The 19,343-nt window shown below is 40.4% G+C and overlaps 1 long non-coding RNA gene across 11 annotated transcripts in view; it reads right to left on the bottom strand.

The window, feature by feature from the left end:
• Positions 1-19,343, bottom strand: part of sox2 (SRY-box transcription factor 2) — a 533,219-nt gene that overhangs the window by 106,172 nt on the left and 407,704 nt on the right. For 4 of the 11 annotated variants that reach the window (XR_010004876.1, XR_010004868.1, XR_010004870.1 and 1 more), the window contains exon 2: positions 5,347-5,666. The exons of the other annotated variants lie outside the window; for them this stretch is intronic. This is a non-coding gene — a long non-coding RNA (SRY-box transcription factor 2). The remainder of the gene's footprint in view (positions 1-5,346; positions 5,667-19,343) is intronic. 11 annotated transcript variants of the gene reach the window in all.

Below are 19,343 nucleotides of genomic sequence, written 5' to 3'. Positions count from 1 at the left end.
AGAAAATCTGGTGGGCTTGTGCCTCACATGCTCTGCTGAAATTATATACATCAGCAAAGTGCACCATACAGTCCGTAAGGGCACATTCAGAAATGTGTGCATATGTTTGTATTTATGTGGCTATACACACACATACAGAGTTGACAACAAGCATATAGAAAGGTATAGTTATTAGAATGCATTGCAATATTAATAGGTAATGTAGAGAGTTTAATTTGTATCTCTATTAAATTAAACATATGGCAAATAGGGTATAATAGATTTTCTATCATTCAGCTGCCAATGTGGCAACAGAAACCAGTTACTCTTGTCAGTGGTTTGTTTATTGGCTTATTTGAATTAAAATAAAGCTTTGCTTCTGCTGACTGCACATCATTATCTATGAGACCATAATCCCGCTAGCAAATCCTATATCTTCCAGAACTGGCTCTTTTGTTTGGGATTACTGAGAGCTTAGCCTATAACAAAGAGGAATAAGGCATCCCTCTCATCCTCGTAATTAAGTGTGGGGAGTAATTTAGAAATAAACCTAGCAAAGATGTACAATTTGGAGCCATGTTTCTTAACAGAACTAAGGAATAGGAGAGGCCAAATGCTGATTATGTTGAACATTATGTTTAAGCCATTAAAACTTCTGTACAACAGGAATCTAGCGTCTTCTCTTAGTTCTTCTTCATCTTTTAAAAACTGAATACCTCTCAATATGGTACTATCTATTGTGATGTGACTTTTTTAATTTTAAAGATACATTAAAAATGTTGGAGCAGATGATCTGCATTTATTTTATGCCTTCTTTGACCTTTAAAAATATTCTAATTCTCAGAAATGAAATTTAACTATTTAATCAATTTGTAGGATAATATTTTAATAGGTTAAATATTGTGGCGATACTTCCAGCAAGCTCAAATTTGAAATTGCTTTCCAAAGATATGTGTGAATCAAGAAAGTCAATTAGTATTTTCAGGCATTAACGTTTTTCATCCATATTTCCACTGCTACTGGCGAATTCTGAGGAGGGCACACCTAAAATTTAACCAGTTATTAGCACATTACAATGAATTCTGTAGAAGTGAAACTATCAAAGATTTTACTTTTATGAGCTATAGTTTTCTGAGATCAGCTTTGGTGGGTAAGATTTTCATTCTGAGTGGATGCCTTAAAATTTGGGGATGCCAACCTGAAGGGTTGTTTTCTGCAACTTCCTTATAATTCAGGGTTGTCAAAAGCTTCATTTTTCTGTCCACATTTGGAAAAAAAATCCTGTTTTATTTTTCTTACTGTCTTTGTTATTTCGATAGGTTTGGTTTTTAACCTCTGTTTTATTACATTAATAGTGTTGTTTCTTTGATTGCACATATCTTTGATTGCTAACTATCTTGCAGATCGTAAGCTTGTGTGTATATAACGAACAAGGGAGGAAAAAAATAAATAGAAGTAGGCAGAGTGACAGTTCAGAACATCTGTTAGCCTTCTGTCTGTGTTTCAGCGAGATGTCGTGGCGAGCACAGCTGTGGGCATTTTCAGCTTCTTTTTTGCACACATCTGCCACAGTAGTGCAGTAATATAGGTAATTAGCAACACCTCATATAAACCATTTGCTATTTTAATGTTCTGAATAAGTAAAATGAACATCAAGGCCCTTAAAAGGGGAGGGAAGGGGGAAATAAGAAACTAGTAAATACACTGTCCGTAGAATGTTTTGGTATGCAGACTGTTTTGTCTTTTAAAAATTATGAATGGTAGTTTTGATCACTTTGTAAAAGTGAGGCTTTTGTAAAAATATACGGCCACAGATGAGCTGAAAGCAAATGTAAGATTTTCCCTGACAACTCGCCTGTCATAAGCAAAGACAAAGATAGGAAGGAACCAGATATCTTGCATGTGCCCTGTGCAAAATCAGCAGCCAAATTATATATTTCCCCACAGCAAGAAAACCAAGAGATCTTCAATACCAGGCAATCTTACTGTCATTTGGTCATCTTTTTGCTCAACCTCTGCAGCTGTGAAAGAAAAAGCTCACCTTGCAACAGCGGCTATGATCTCTACCCGCCGTGGGCAGCTAAAAAATCTAAGTGGAGTAATTACCAGTAGGACATTTCTGAAGCAAAGCCAACACTGTAGCATGCTCTGAACAGGTGAAGAAAGAAAAGAGAGAATATTCAAAGAGACTTTAAAGGCATCTTTTCACATCATTTAGATGCCTCAAAGGAGAGTGCATACAAATATAGCCTGATGATAATATCTAAGATAGGAGTCAAAATGGATTAGTGATGTTGAAACTTTAAACTCTTGAGTGTCTTAAACAAAGACAAGAGATTTTCATGATATTTAAAAGGCAGGCATTCCTATTTTGAATGCGTAATAAATGGGGGCTACTTATATTCCCCAAATACAGGTTGGGAAAATAAATATCCAGAATTCCAAAATCTAAACTACTAATCCAAAGTTGTCCACATTGGTGGTTAGACAGTGACACCTTTACTTTCTAATGCAGATGTAAGAGATCACACTACTCTGCTACGGAAATAGCTTCACTGGTTGCCCATCACTTTCCAAGCCCAATTTAAGGTGCTGCTTTTGCAGTTTAAAGCCCTACACAGCCTTGGTCCAGGCTACCTGAGACAGTGTGTCCCCCACTACACCTCTGGGAGATCTTTTAGATCCAACAAGGAGATTCTAGTGTCAGCAATAGCATCTTCCGAAATACACCTCCAGCTCTTGAGGAAAGGTTCCTTCTGAGGGGCTGTGCCCATCATGTGGAATGCCCTCCCGAGAGAAACTGGATCTGCCCATACCCTACTCCGGTTCAAAAAAAGTCTTAAAACATACTTTTTAAATAAAGGTTTCAGATGACTGGATTTTCTGATATAAGCATATGAGGGCATTCAGATGGCTTCTAGGTACCCTTGATTTTAATTACGGGGGCGAGTTACAGGGAGAGATCTACTCCCCTGTTCAAGGAGCTCCACTGGCTGCCTTTTATTTTCCGGTCCCAATTCAAGGTGTATACCATCATGTATAAAGCCCTAAACGGTTTGGGACCCACCTACCTTTGTGACCGTATCTCCTATCACAAGCCTACACGATCCCTTCGTTCATCAGGGGAAGCTTTCCTGTCCCCACTCCCGATATCCCAGACCCGTCTTGTGGGAACAAGGGAGAGGGCCTTTTCTGCTGTGGCCCCCCGATTGTGGAATTCTCTGCCCGCTGAGATTAGGCAAGCCCCCACACTAGCAGCCTTCAAGAAAGACTTGAAAACATGGCTCTTTCGCTGTGCTTTTGGAGAGTAACCATTTTATATTTCTTTTCCGTTGCTCCCTCTAATATCTATCCTCCAGAATACCCCACTCCCTTATGACCCTGTTCGCTGTGGTTTTTATTTTTATGTCTTTCTCACCCCGAGTTTTAACTTAATGTTCATGTGGTCTGCCCTTGTTTTTATTGTCTCCTTGTTTTATTTTGTAATGGATATTATTTACTGTATTGCTTATTGTATTGTGTTGTGCTGTTCTTTTATATGTTGTTTACATTGTATTGTTTTGGGCATGGCCCCATGTAAGCCGCCCCGAGTCCCCGTCGGGGAGATGGTGGCGGGGTATAAATAAAGTTTTTTATTATTATTATTATTATTATTATTATTATTATTATTATTATTATTTTAGGATGCAATAGTTTTATTGTAATAGGTTAAAGGTAAAGGTTTCCCCTGACATTAAGTCCAGTCATGTCTGACTCTGGGGGTTGGTGCTCATCTCCAGTTCTAAGCCGAAGAGCCGGCGTTGTCTGTAGACACCTCCAAAGTCATGTGGCCGGCATGACTGCATGGAGCGCTGTTACCTTCCCGCCGGAGTGATACCTATTGATCTACTCACATTTGCATGTTTTCAAATTGCTAGGTTGGCAGGAGCTGGAGCTAACAGTGGGCGCTCAAGCTGCTCCCGGGATTTGAACCTGGGACCTTCCGGTATGCAAGTTCAGTGCTTTAACACATTTCGCCACCGGGGCTCCTTTTATTTTAATATTCAGGTTTTAATGTTTATCTTCACTGTCAAATATATGGTTTTAATATGTATTGTTTTAATGTTTGTATTGTTGTATTTTATAATGCTGTTAGCCGTCTTGGGCCCTGCTGCGGGGAAAGGCGGGATTAAAAATGCATAAATAAATAAATAATGGTTAATGTTACACATGTTTATTTCATGCACATAATTATTAAAAATATTGTGTATAAAATTACCTTCTGGCTATACGTATATGAAAGGTAAATGAATTTCATGTTTAGAGTTGTATCCCACCTCCATGATATCTCATATAGAAACACAGGTATTCCAAAATCTCGGGGGGGGGGGGGGGCGGGCCTTAAATCCAAAACATTTCTAGTCCTGAACATTGTCAATTTTTTGTCTGATTTATCCTGACAAGACAGTGTTGCTTGCTTCCTTCTCTTCTCATTCTGCCTGCCTCCAAACAACCTGCAGAGAACAGCAAAGATTCAGCTGGCTACATTGTGGAAGGAAACCTTGCTATGGTAGAAAGGAAGCTGGAGGAAAGAAAAAGAAAGCTGAGGAAAAACCGAGGGGGGGGGGGAGGTTGGGGGGGGGGATTGGGCAAAGGCCATGATGTGGATTTGCCTCTGTGTAAACCCTATTACATTCTGTCTCACTCCTACAACTGGTACCCACCAAATGGTACTTTCTGCCCATGGCTTTAATACCACTTGGTGCTACACTTGAAGAAGTGGGTTTATATTCACAAAAGCTCATGGAAAAATAAAAACCAGCTAGTCTTAAATGTGCTACCACATTTATTCCTGCCCTTCCATCCTTTTTTATAAAAAGGTGGAATGAGAGAGGATCAATTGGAACTGTCCCTGGCAAATCAGGACAGTTAGAGAATATGCGTCACATGCACTCACTTGGCCACTAAAGTGTATGAATGGACTTGTCCTCAAGTCAAAACATACTCTTCTTTCCATCTTTGAAAACTAGGTGCCCCCAGATGGCGTAGTGGACTAAGTGACTTGAAGGTTGGGTTGCTGACCTGAAAGCTGCCAGGTTCAAATCCCACCCGGGGAGAGTGCAGATGAGCTCCCTCTATCAGCTCCAGCTCCATGTGGGGACTTGAGAGAAGCCTCCCACAAGGATGGTAAAAACATCAAAACATCCGGGCGTCCCCTGGGCAATGTCCTTGCAGACGGCCAATTCTCTCACTCCAGAAGCGACTCAAGTTGCTTCTGACATGAAAAAATATATATTTGAAAACTGGTCATTCTTAGGATATAGATCCTGCAAGAGACTGTCTCTTTAAATCTGTTTCAGTTCAGCACTAATTCATGTACTTACTTACTTTACTTAGGCGATCCCTCGACGTTCGAGGACGATAGTCTTCCAACCTTGGTATCTTGGGCGTGTGTTCTTAGGTGACTGAAGAGACCGATTCTTGACCCGCATATTCTCCCGCAGTGAGGACATCGGTTTCCAGGTGGAAGGCGGTCCCGGTCGGGGTTAGCTTGACGCTCCTTCCTCTTGGCACGTTTCTCCCTTAAGCCCTCCGTTCGTGCCTCTTCGAACTCCGCAGCACTGCTGGTCACAGCTGACCTCCAATCAGAGTAATGAACCTCATATGTGGCAAGTTACTGTGGAGTTGCTTTCCACAGAAGAAGAAAACTGCATAGGGTTATATAGAAACAGGCCATTCCTTTAGCCAGATGATGTTTATGGGATTATGCCAGTTTCAAGGCTACATCCTATGTGAGTGTTAAAAGATGATGGTTTTGTGTTCTCAGTTGTTATGTAGCATAGTAATGCTACATTATAAAGGATGCGAAAATGCTACTAGTATGAAAAAACGGTACAACCTCCTGGTAACAACAACTCTATTCAATTCTAGAGATGTCCAATTAAAAAAGAAAAACCATAACTTTGAGCGACTACTTCTCTCCCTCCTTCAACAATAGGCACGGCGGCGCAGTCCATTAGCACTCTTGCATACTCTTTTTTGAAAGAGCCATTGGAATTTTTGGTTAATAGAGTGATCTGATTGGCTGAACATTGTTGGACTTTTTTTTATAATTGATACTTTTTTAGCAGATGCACAAAGGTAAGGACTTTAGCCTTGAATACCACCTACTGGCAATATGCCTGGATGGAGAAAACTAGTGCTAAAAGTATTTATTAAAATGCACACTTTAAAATAGTCTGCTTTTCAGATCTAGTAGTTATGTTACAGTGTGTGTAAAAGGTTTTCTTCTTTTTTTGTAATCAATGGCACATGGGGCACTGAACACACACATACACGCACAAACAGAAAAGCCCACAGAACTGATTCATTTCATCTGGAATGCATCCAAGCTGGTCCCTTTTGGGGAGATGAAATCAAAATACTTCAAGGCCACCCTTGCTTCATCAACCAATCAAATCCAAATATCAAATAAGGGATTTCATGTGCCATTCTTTTTAGAAAAAAGACTACATGCTCTAAGAGAATGAGGGGGCTATTGGAATTCTTTGGCACTCCTATGATACTTACTTGAGAAAGGACAAGAGAAATATGCTTTGGCAGGAATGAATTTTGCAATAGTCAAAACAGGCAGCAGCTACTGCAGCTGCCTACTGGAGAATCAATCCCAAGTGCTCTCAGCTTTTCACAAAATCCCTGGATGGCAGCTATTCACAAGCAAACTAATGGATTAACCCCTTGCTTGTCTTAGAATTACAGGAAGTAGAAGGCACAGCAAGTCCGGGAAGAAACAGTGCCCTTAGAGTAAGGGCAAATCTGCCAGGAAATTCACCCGTGCAAGATCAACTGAATCGCATGGGGGCTGCACAAGCGGTCCTCTTTGAGAAGAGTAGTGCAAGGGAACTTTTACACAAGAACTAGTCTTCAGGGAAGTATGCAGTGATTACTCCATTATTCTGACAGCTTGGAACCAAAAATGTTTTTTAAAGTATCAGGAAATTTAAAAGGGGTGCTTTCCTGCATGGAGTTTGCCACTGTACATTTGGCAACCATCCCAGCATGTGACATGGATTGCTGAGGGCTTGAGCTAGCTGCTAGACCAACAGAAAACATTTGCACCATCCCATCCTAGACTTGCTCTGAGAGTTGTAAGCTCACACAAAGGAAAGAGAAGCACAGTAAGAGGGCCCTTCCACACAGCCACATAACCCAGAATATCAAGGCAGAAAATCCACAATATTTGCTTTGAACTGGGTTTTCTGAGTCCACACTGCTATATATTTCAGTTCAAAGCAAAAAAAAATGTGGGATTTTATTCAGCTGTGTGGAAGGGGCCTGACTTCCATATTCTGTAGGACCAATATCTTTAGTTTCATTTATCTACATTTGACATATTTTATATATCCTCTTTGGGCATTTTCTAAGTCCTCCATTGTGCCTCTATAGTATTCTTCTAACTCATTTCCCTTTTGTCAATGTATTATTGGATGGCTAGGCTTTTATTGTGTGATGTTGTGTTTTTATAGTTCTGTTGTATTAATTTGTTGTAATTGGAATGTATTTTATGTTGTTATATTTTATTGTATATTGCTGGAGCCCCTGGTGGCGTAGTGGATTAAAGCCTTGTGATTTGATGGTTGGGTTGCTGACCTGAAGGCTGCCAGGTTCGAATCCAACCCGGGGAGAGCGCGGATGAGCTCCCTCTATCAGATCCAGCTCCATGTGGGGACATGAGAGAAGCCTCCCACAAGGATGGTAAAAACATCAAAAACATCCAGGCGTCCCCTGGGCAACATCCTTGCAGACAGCCAATTTGCAGTTTCTTGCAGAAGCAACTTGCAGTTTCTCAAGTCGCTCCTGACATGAAAAAAAAAGTATATTGCTGGGCTTGGTCCTCAGGGAGATGGGGCGGGATACAAGAATAAAGTTATTATTATTATTACTACTATAGAATTCTAAAACTGGGGTTTAATAAACAAAAAATGCAACCTAATAGGAGAACAAAAAGCTATAACCAAGTAACATTAGCAAAACTAAAACAGGATAAGCAAAAAGGAAGCAGAAGAATTTTCCCTGTAGTTCATGCAGCAATTGCCCACAGTGCTCAAAAAAGGCAGCAGAAAAACCTTAAAATGAAAAGACGGGTGGATAATGTTGAGAAAAAATTCAATATAAACACTACTCCATTTCTCATTTTCTTCTCCTCCGTTTATGACCTTATTTACCCAAATCTAATGCTCACCTTTTTTGGCTAAATTGTTGGTGTGCATTACATTCACCCACAAATACTTTTTTTGGTTTCAGTGTTTTGAATTCAATTGCGTATTAGACTTGAGTAAATATGGTATGTCCCCTCTCACTCTGCAGATCTTCCTCTTCCCCTGCCCCCAATGTACCTCTACCTCATGTGGCCGCAAAGTACAGGGTTTGACTTCTTCCCAACTCTGTGATTTCTAAATTCTTTCTTCTTATTTTGGTTACTATCATGACAGAGAAGAGGCCAACCTCTCTGAGATGGTAGGCAGAAGGATGAGCTCTAGTTTGGAGATCCAGGAAAGGCTAGACAATAACAGATTAGCATTTGAACAAGAGTAAAACTTTGCCTTTTTGTTGATAAAGAAACTTGGTGGTTAATTCTGAAACCAAGTTCTGGAAAGAATGGATCCCCAGCTCTGTCCTTGGTCTTTGTAAAGATCTTTCCTCTTGTATATCCCCTTTCTTTTACTCCATACCTACAAAGTATATTATGTACCACCAAGGCTCTGGATCAATTTTCTAACGTATTTCCAGGGGAAATGTTTATCACAATCTGAATAAAGCTACTGTAAATATGCTTTGCAGGAAATGATATTAGGTGTGTGACCCAAGATTTGCTTTTGAGTCTGATCTGTGGATACTGCCATGACTACAATTTAGACACAAGCAAACTATTAACGTGAACATATAACATAACCCAATATGGCTTCTGTCCTTGGACTTTGAAGTTTTTCAGGGGTAAGTTTTTGAATGGAATTGATGGAGGAGTTTCAGTATTACTTTTGAATCTTTGTGGATATATGGGTAGCTATTGCATTATAACTGCATCACCCAATGGACACCCTATGAGAGATATGGCCATTGGAGTTGATGCAATTAATAATAATAATAATAATAATAATAATAATAATAATAATAATAATAATAAAACTTTATTTATACCCCCGCCACCATCTCCCCAACAGGGACTCGGGGCGGCTAACATGGGGCCATGCCCAGAGCAATACAATATAATAAAATATAAAAACAACATATCATAGCACCATTCAAAATACAATAAATAATAATAAACAGAACATCAAGAAATCAAAAAACAATAAAACAAGGGCAGGCCGCGTGAACACAAAGATAAAACCCGGAGTGAGAGGGACAGAGGGGTACTCCACTATGGGCAGGGACATTTGGAAGTGGGGTAATCTAGAGGATAGATGTTCGGAGGGGAGTAACACGGAGAGATATATTAACAACCTAATAGCTTTCTTTATACCTATAAAGTGTCAGATGTGATGTTGCAATTGGTTGGTTTTGGATTATGTCCCTGACTTAACAGATATTTAAGCCATGTGATGTCACCTACATCTACTCAGTAGATAACCTTATAGGTCACCTAGTGCCGATCATCTGCCTATCTAAACTGTACTGCTAAATCTATAAAATGGGAGAGTCAGGTTCTATCAAGGCACACTTCAACATAATCTAAGAGGACTAGAGTAGTATAGTTTTCCATTTAATGCTTACGGGAATCTATTGAATGCTATCTCATCAAGCTCATGTTATTGAATGCCAGTTCTTGTGGCTGAGGGCAAATCGGACAAACGGAAGACTGGAGCTCTGTCTTGATAAGACTGAAACGTTGCACTGGACAGCTGAGAGCGCCAACAACCAGGAGGTCTGTCTAAGAACTTTGCCTGAGACTGTATTGCTGCCAATTGTATGCTACATCTTCACAATCTTGGAGAAATGATTTTGAATACCCCAGCTGTTGGTAGGCACTCAAGAGACCAGCTGCATCAGATGATTTTATTCTTTATAAGGAATGGAGAAAAGGAAATATCTCTGTTTTGCCAACTTTTTCCATATTAACAAAAAGCAATTTGCAACAGATATTCTGAGCTTTGAAAAGATATACCAATATATTCTTCTATAGAACTAAAATAATCTGACCATGTTAACTGGATATTTTCCTATAGAGAATACCTTGAGAATTTTATGGAGGAGGGGAATCAGACCTCTGTTCTGTGCAGACGCTTAATTGTCTCTTGCTTGCTCTTCCCCAAACATTAGGCAAAAACAATCAGGGACAAAATACATATTCCAAAGATGTAGGCTAGCAGCCCTGGCAGATGTTGCAGTGAAAAATGGCTATGGAAGCAGGGAATATTTCAATGGAAAAGAGACGGAAAAGCAGTAATGTTTAAATACATTCTGGAAATAATTTGTGGATTTTATTCCTTTAGAGCAGAGCATATTGTGCTTCTAGAAAGCATATAATAAGGAAATCCCCTGTGCAGAATCCATTGAAATTAATGGAAAATTGTGTTCCTATTCATTTGGGTTCAGATCCTGCTTATCTTCATGACCGTATCTCCCTCTGAGATCTGCTCTGAGATCTGCTGGGGAGGCCCTTCTCTCGCTCCTGCCTCCATCACAAGAACGGTTGATGGGGATGAGAGAGAGGGCCTTCTCGGTGGTGGCCCCCAGCTCTGGAACTGTCTCCTCAGAGAAATTAGATTAGCCCCCACTCGGTCCACTTTCCGTAAACACTTGAAAACATTGAATGTTCCAATGTGCCTTTGAATAACGGTTTAGCTCCCGATCAGGTCTCTCCAGTCCTAATTTATTGTTTTGGTTTTTCCAGCACTTTACTTCTAGTCCCGGCCCTATAGCCTGTGTTTTGCACAAGCCTCTGCCCTGCCCTCTCAAATCTCAACATGCCCATTTTTTCCGACTACTGGTTGCTGATGTTGATTGATGTATTTTTATGATGTGTTTACTTTTCTGTTTTTAATTGTTTTAGTTATATTGTTTATTTGTTATATGTTTTTAATTGAGTAACTTTGTAATCCCTGTTTATCCTGGGCTTGGTCCTCATGTAAGCTACCGCGAGTCCCCTCAGGTGGCGGGATATAAGAATAAAGTAGTTGTTGTTGTTATTATTATTATTATTATTATTATTATTATTATTATTATTATTATTTCAACAAGGCTGATTAGCAGCTACATTTTAGAGTTAGATGTTTCTAATGACAGTCCCCAAAGTCACACTGAAAGAAAAGGCAACAATGAGTTATTCTGATCTATATACAAATAAACTAGTATTTTTTTTATCTCCACTAAGAGCACATCTAATGGGCCTTAGTTGCACATGCAAGTCCCAAACACCCCCCAAATACTTTACTTTGCAACAGAAAAAAAAGTTTGGCTGCCATTTAATTTTTACAAAAACACTGTTTTGCACAAGATATTTGCACAACATATGATGGTCACAGTCCAATAACCTTTCCATTTTTTTTCTGCAAATGATTTTTTTTTACAAACAAAAGGTACAAAATGTGAAAAATGCTACAGCTTGACTCCTTTTAAAAACCAAGCATCTCAATATACTGAAATGCATTTCTCACTGAGAGCAAGAACATTATCAAGTACTCTTTACGCTTCTAGTTCAGAATCCAGCCTGACATTTCCAATAAGTTGAGCACCCACTCTTTCCATGTCTCCTATTGGCACGAATTATTCTTCAAATTGGCACAAATCATACAGCCACACAGCATACTTATCAAGCTTTTTTGTGGGTCACTGATGATCCTTATGATGAATTTTATTTCAATTTTTTGTACTTCTGCAAAGCCCAGAGTTTTCTTGAACATGTTATTGTTTCTTTGTGACCCCAACTTGGTTCCTTTTCTGTCACACTATGCTATGGGAAAAAGGGAGGAAAATGCTTCTAACCATACCTGTTGTGTTGTGAATGCACCATGTTGCTTTCCAACCATCATGGCGAGGAACCATTGGCACAACCTCCTATAAACACATTTATATATGTCATATAAATACATTTACACAATTGCAGCAGCTGCCACAGAAAGCAACAAACTAGGAGTTTGTCTTTTTCAATTGCATTGTTTTGTCACTGCTGTCATGATCTCTTAGCAGTATCTATTCTGATGTCTGTATGTCAGCTGAAAAGAATGTAAAGCAATTAGCCACTCATTCCTTTTAGTTGTGCCTCAAGATTTATGCTTTCCCTTTTACAGTTTTAGCGTGGCTGTTTAAAACAATGGGGTCTTGCTTATGTTTTACACCTATTATACTTTGCTAGTGATTTCTTGGTCTTTTTCCCATTCCATATATTCTAAATCAGCCTGTGGTATCACTTCTGAAAAGGCAAGGTCAGGTATAACATCTTGTATTATTTTATGAGAGTTCCATGCTTTTTACAGAGATTGTTTCGGAAAAGACCCACCCATGATGTAAACAGTATTTGGATAGCATTGCAGTATTTGGAGTGTAGAGCATCAACATTAAACCGAAAAACCAACTACAAAGTTACTGATGAGCAAGTAAGAAAAAAAAAAAGAGAATAGGAAAGATCAAGAGGTAAACAATACAACAGAAAACCAATGTTTAGTATTGATGAAGGCTGAGACCCTGCACCAGCAGACATAGCCAAAGTGATTGAGTTCTGTTTTTGAGTTATTCTGCCAATGATACTGCTCACATCAGCCTACCTTTTAAGCTAGACAGAACCCCAACTGAAAGGTTTCTGAAATGCTATCATCAGGAGCTGACACTTGTATGACTCTCACTTTCGTTGTGCATTCAGACAGAATTGGAGAGAGCCCTTCTGGGTCCTGCCACAACTGCTTATTTCTACAGACCTCAGACCAGGAAAGCACTGCAGCCATCAAATCCCAGTCAATAGCACCTCAGAAACCCTTCAGCAGGGGGCACTGCCTGTCTTAAGAGGAAGGTCGTGCCAACAATTAGTAGCTCCCGGTGGCACAGTGGGTTAAACTCTGTGCCGGCAGAACTTGAAAGTTGGGTTGCGGATCTGAAGTTTGCCTGCCCAAATCCAACCCGGGGAGAGCGTGGATGAGCTCCCTCTGTCAACTCCAGCTCCATGCGAGGACATAACAGAAGCCTCCCACAAGTATGGTAAAAACATAGAAAACATACGGGTGTACCTGGGGCAACATCTTGCAGATGGCCAATTCTCTCACACCAGAAGCGACTTGCAGTTTCTCAAGTTGCTCTTGACACACAAAAATGTCAACAATTGTGACTATGATCTCAAAGAGACCACAAGTAAAGACTGAACTGGATGCAATTCTTGAAAACATTGAACAGGATGCAAACCCCAATGATTAAAATATGCATGTTTATTATCTCACATCCCTGGAAGAACTTTATTATCTTTTTGTTAATATACCCCCAAAGTTTTAATATATATGATATATCTTCAGTACATCAACCATCATTTATGTCATACAAGCACACCAGACAGGGACTCTACACTGGTTGCATTAGTCCAGTCAAACATATATTTAGTAGGCCACCATTATTAGCCCTTCATAATGCCCACTGAAACAAATGTAAGGGAGATTGTAAAGCAATTATACTTCCTAAGTTAGGAGCCCCCAATGGTGCAATGGGTTAAACCCTTGTGCCGGCAGGACTGATTACTTGAAGGTCAGGTTGCTGACCTGAAGTTTGCCGGTTTGAATCCAACCTGGGGAGAGTGTGGATGAACTCCTTCTATCAGCTTCAGCTCCATGCGGGGACATGAGAAAAGCCTCCCACAAGGATGGTAAAAACATCAAAACATCCAGGCAAGGTCCAGGCACCTCTGGGCAACATTCTTGCAGACAGCCAATTCTCTCACACCAGAAGCGACTTGCAGCTTCTCAAGTTGCTCCTGACACATACACACACACACACACACACAAACTTCCTAAGATTTCCCTGGTTGAAACAAGATTTGAACAGAAGATTTTTAGTATTTTAGGAATGGTTCACCAATACAGTATGGCCCTTCTTCTCCCCCGAAAGTGTTTGTAGGCCTCTTGAGACACTGCAGTGTGATTATCTGGGATGCTTCCAGTCCATGTAGAGTCAAAATATAGGGTTTGCTGTTATCCACAGTTTCAGGTATGTGTATGTGTGTGTGTCTTGGAACATATTTCCCATGGATACAAAGGTCATGATGTATACCCCTGTGTAGTCACTATGTTCATACATCAACTAACTTGGAATGTAAGTGAATATGTTGCATGGAAGATAGCTTATAAAAATAAATGCATGGTGCTGGATCAGACCAATGATCAATCATAGCCAACCTTGGAATCTTGCAAGCATGACCCCAGTGCAACTGTAATGGCATAATGCAGCTCAACATTCCCCAGTGACTGGCACTGAGAGGCAGGCTGCTTCTGATACTGCAGGTGACATATAATCTATTAGACCTGGTGCATAATCACAATGACTACTAGATTACTAGACAGTCTTATCCTCCATGAATCATTTAATCCTCTCTTAAAACCATCCAAACTGACAGCCATCACCTCATCTTCTAGCAGCAAGCTCTATAGTTAAGCAGGGCAAGGAAAAGGTATTCCTTTTTGTTTATTTTAGACCCCCTAGTTCCTCCAGTTTTACTGGATGTAGATAAGTTTGCATTCTAGTATCATAAGAAAGGAGAACAAATCCCATCTCTCTAATTTCTCCACCATGTGTAAAATTTCATGAACTTCTCTCATGTCTTCCACATAGTAACATTTTATTTTAAAAGTTAAAGAATCCTAAAACCCACAACATTATCTCCAATGTATTGGCCAAACATTTGTTAGGACTTACGCATTGAGAAAGCTTCCCTCCTTTTTTAAGTAGCATAATTCTTAACAACTTTATTTTCTCTACATTCTGCTGGGTGGAACTGTCAGTTTCAGTCTTTCCGAACATAAATAGATGGACAAACATTCTCCAAACCCACAATAAGCAATTAAATTATCTTGTCTTAGTGTTTTCATCCTTGGAAGCCTTTTCCCTAAAGATATGGCTTCCAAATGTCAACCGTTATATTCCCCGAAATGTTGTTTAAACAAAGTGAAACATGCAAGGATTGGTGATGTTTGTGTATATGCAATAAATAATTAAAAATGAGCACATTGCCTTTATTTCTAAACCAAAAGGCTTCCAAAACTTAGAACAACATTCTGACTCGTTTTATTGCTCATAGCTATTTAATACTAATTGATGACTTGAAGATGAATTAACACTTGTAGATCAAACAACAGACATCCCCTATAACACAACATTATCCTCTGGATGTGGGCTACATATTCAACTATAAATCATCAAGAGCTGAGTAATCAAGTGGGAGAAATAAAGTGATGCATCTGCACAAGTGTCAGAACCCTGGCAGCAGAGCACCAATAACCTTACACAGAGGCCAGTCTCTATCTAATATCTTTATTAAAGAAATATATAAAATCAATAAAAACAAGTGAAGAATATAGTTCAGAAGCAGACCTTTCAAATGAGGTCAAATATAGTCCAGAAATGTATTGTCCAATAAATGATATTAGAGTTCAAAGTTTTAATCCACTTGACCGAAACACACACCTTGCCAAGCAATAGTGTGGGGAAATAACAGAGTCTTAGAGTCCAATGAAGCTTGACAACAAGGCTGGAAATAAACTTGATTCTTGACTAGATCCGTGACTGGAGACAAGGCAAAACATGAAGCATGAAGCAGGGTCCGTGGTAAAAACGCAAGGCAGGACAAGGCTTGAAGCTTGATCCGGGAAGCAAGGAACTGGGTTTACGAAGTCCACACACGATCTCTCTCCTGAAGGTGATCAATTGACTCCGCAAAGAAACCCTCGCGCCAAACACCTATATTGGGTCTCGTTTTCCCGCCAACAGAACTCTTTCCCTAGAGAACGAGAAGCGAAACCCAACTCTGTCCAGATGTGTGACTCCTTAGAATTTCCCAAGGGAAGCAGGCCTAATCAGCTTGATTTTTGGAAGCGATGCGTAAACTCCTCCGTTGGGCTTCTCTGACTCCCCTTTCTCTAGAATAAGATTCTTTTCTGGGAAACGGAGGGGAGTTCTGTCCAAGGCCTGTTTGGCTGAATTCTTGAGGGCAAACATCAACATCCTGCAGGTGAAGGGACTCCGGCTCTCGCTGAACCGGCGAAAACCCCATGTTTTCCTCTTCGTCTGCCACAATAGTACTAGGAACAGGACTACAAGGCCCATGAGTCCTCACAACAAGGGTGAACCAGGCAGTATTCCAATGCAGCATGTTTATCAGATGATCTGACATATTCTCTCTGCTGCTTATAGTTGTGTGGGAATAAGGGTGCAATACTACTTACAAAAAGGAAGGAATCTTTTCTCTATTAAATTTCCACTACGCCCCATGCTGTTATACAGAATTTTCCTCTTACCCTGCATTTGTTTCATGATAAAAGAGTGGCCAGAAAATTCTAGAAACTTTAAAGGAGAACAGAAGAAGAAATAGGCTAGACGGGAGGCATGATGCAGAGATATGGAATGACAAAAGGGTATTGTGTGTGAGCTGTACTGGGCAGGACTATCAGTACATTTCTCTCCATGTAAGATGTAGACATTCATTTGTCCTGACATTAATAATTTGAACTACACCATCATTTCTCCCTTGTCTCCCATTAGATTTGACTGGAAGATCTCCTTTGCCATGTGGAATTTGTTGAAGTTTCAAAGTGGAGGAAATCAGTGTCTGCACATGGAATGGCTAACTCAAGTGTATACAAACTCTGAGCAAAGTTTGAAACGATCAGGATGACAGTATCTACAGAAATGTATTCTCAGATATCTCATCATAGCGGTGAGCCAAGCTTGGCTGAATGTCTGCTCAATGCTTGGTAACACCTATGCCTGAAGTACAGGGTCTAAACAAAACTTTTATGTCTAAATGTAAACTGATTGTTTTAAATGGCACACAGATTTACAATCTGGAGTTGCAAAAATGTTTATGCAGGAATTCAAAACAAACTCTACCTAATTGCCAAATACACAAACTAAAATTTAATTTACCATGTGTATTCGAATATAAGCCGAGCTTTTCAGCCCCTTGGGGGCTTATTTTCGGGCCATCTAGTCCAACCCTCTTCTGCATGCAGACTTCATGCAGCAAAAGCATGATGAAAGCACCCCTGGAAGTCAGGCAGTGTCGCACCTCAGAATAGTTCACCTTGCTATTGACACCAAGCCACACACAGACGATAGTCTTTTGTAGTTTTATTGAGCAAAAGCAGTATATATATATATATATATATATATATATATATATATAATATCAAAGCAGGCAAAAATATAGTTCCCAAAGTAGTTATAAAATAGAGTCAATAAATCCAATGGTCCATAGGCAAAAAGCAAGAGTCTATTCCCAAAGATACAATAGTCCACAGGTTACTAGGATTCACGAGCAAGAGAACTTCCAAAGCATGAAGACATAGACCATCCACTCTGATGAAGCGAGAATTTGCTTTGACAGAGGTTTGTCTCCCAACACACAGATTTAAAAGCAACTTAAAAATGCATTTCTCTTTCCCTCAGTGGCCTCCTGTTTTCCAGCTAATCTCAGGCTACGCCGAGGCATTCCTTTCCATTGCAAACGATTTGCCTGAGATAGCAATGGAGCTTCTTGACTGTCAAGGTCAAACGGTTCATTATCTTGCACCTGAACAGGAGCCTGGGACAAATCCAGCTCATTATTTCCCATGGGAATGTCTCCCTGGTCTTTATCTATGACAGGCTGGTTCAAGAGTTCATCCACAGGCTGCGCTTCTGAACCAGCCTGTATAACTCCATGATTTCCCATCCGCATGACATCATCCTGGAATTCATCTTGCAACCCATCATCTGGCTCACGCTGCATCTGTAACCCAAAATCCCCTTCCTCATCTTCACTCTGGCTCTGCTGCTGCTGAGTCACAACAGGCAGGCAGGCAGGCAACTGCGAACGGAGGTCCTCCTCTGCTGCATCTGCCTCTGTTCGCTGTAGAGGTGCTGGCTGCGGAGACCTCGCTGCAGAATCCTGTGCAGCCAGAGTAGTTTTCTACAGCCAGCACAGGCTGACATAGCCAGCGGAGGCATCTGCAACCAGCGCCTCTGCAGCAAACAGAGGTGGACACAGCAGAGGAGGACCTCCGTTTACAGCAGCCTGCTTGCCTGCCTGACTTCCAGGGGTGCTTTCATTGTGCTTTTGCTGCATGAAGGCTGGATACAGAAGGGGATTGGACTAGATCACTCAAGGGGTCTCTTCCAAATCTATTGTTATTGTTGTTGCTGTTGTTGTTGAGGCTAGATGGCCATCTTTCAGGCGTGCTTTGGTTGCACTTTTGCACAAAGTCAGAAGGGAGTTGGACTAGATAGCCCAAAGGGTTTCTTCCAATTCTTATTATGATTATTGAGGCTGGGTGGCCATCTGTCAGGGGTACTTTGTGCTTTTGCTGCATGAAGGCAGAAGGTCCTTGGACTAGATGGTCTTTAGAGGTCCTTTCCAACTCTATTATTATTATTATTGGGTTGTTGTATGTCTTTCGGGCTGTGTGGCCATGTTCCAGAAGTATTCTCACCTGACGTTTCGCCCACATCTATGGCAGGCATCCTCAGAGGTTGTGAGGTATCTATCCATACCTCACAACCTCTGAGAATACCTGCCATAGATGTGGGCGAAACGTCAGGAGAGAATACTTCTGGAACATGGCCACACAGCCCGAAAGACATACAACAACCCTGTGATCCCAGCCATGAAAGCCTTCGACAACACATTATTGTTGTTGTTGTTGTTGTTGTTATTATTATTATTAATGTTGTTAAGGTTGGATGGCAATCTGTCAAGGGTGCCTTGATTTTGCTTCCCCTGCATGAAGGCAGAACGAAGCGGGTTGGACTAGATGGCCTTTAGAGGTCCCTTCCAACTTTAGGATTCTATGAAGAGAGTCTTAGATGACCATGAGCCAAACATGAGCCAACAGGGTGATGCTGAAAAGGGCAGTACCGTTCTAGGCTGCTCGAGAGAAGGCGAAAGGTGAAAGGGAACTGATATGACATTTTACCTAGGTTGGTTTTTTAATTAATTTTAATGATAATTATTTAATGCAACTGTTTATTTTAACTTATTGTAAAATGTTTAGTATTGTCTTTTGTTTAAATTTATATGGTTTTTTGTTTATATAGGCATTGAATGTTTGCCTGTTACTATGTTGGAAGCTGCTCTGAGTCACCATGGGGAGATAGGGTGGGGTACAAATAAATTGTTGTTGTTGTTGTTAAGTTATTGTTGATACCATATTGTTTTT

The sequence above is a fragment of the Anolis carolinensis genome, chromosome 3 (genome assembly GCF_035594765.1).
Source record: "Anolis carolinensis isolate JA03-04 chromosome 3, rAnoCar3.1.pri, whole genome shotgun sequence".
Taxonomy (NCBI): domain Eukaryota; kingdom Metazoa; phylum Chordata; class Lepidosauria; order Squamata; family Dactyloidae; genus Anolis; species Anolis carolinensis.
This window is presented reverse-complemented; position numbering and strand designations above follow the sequence as displayed.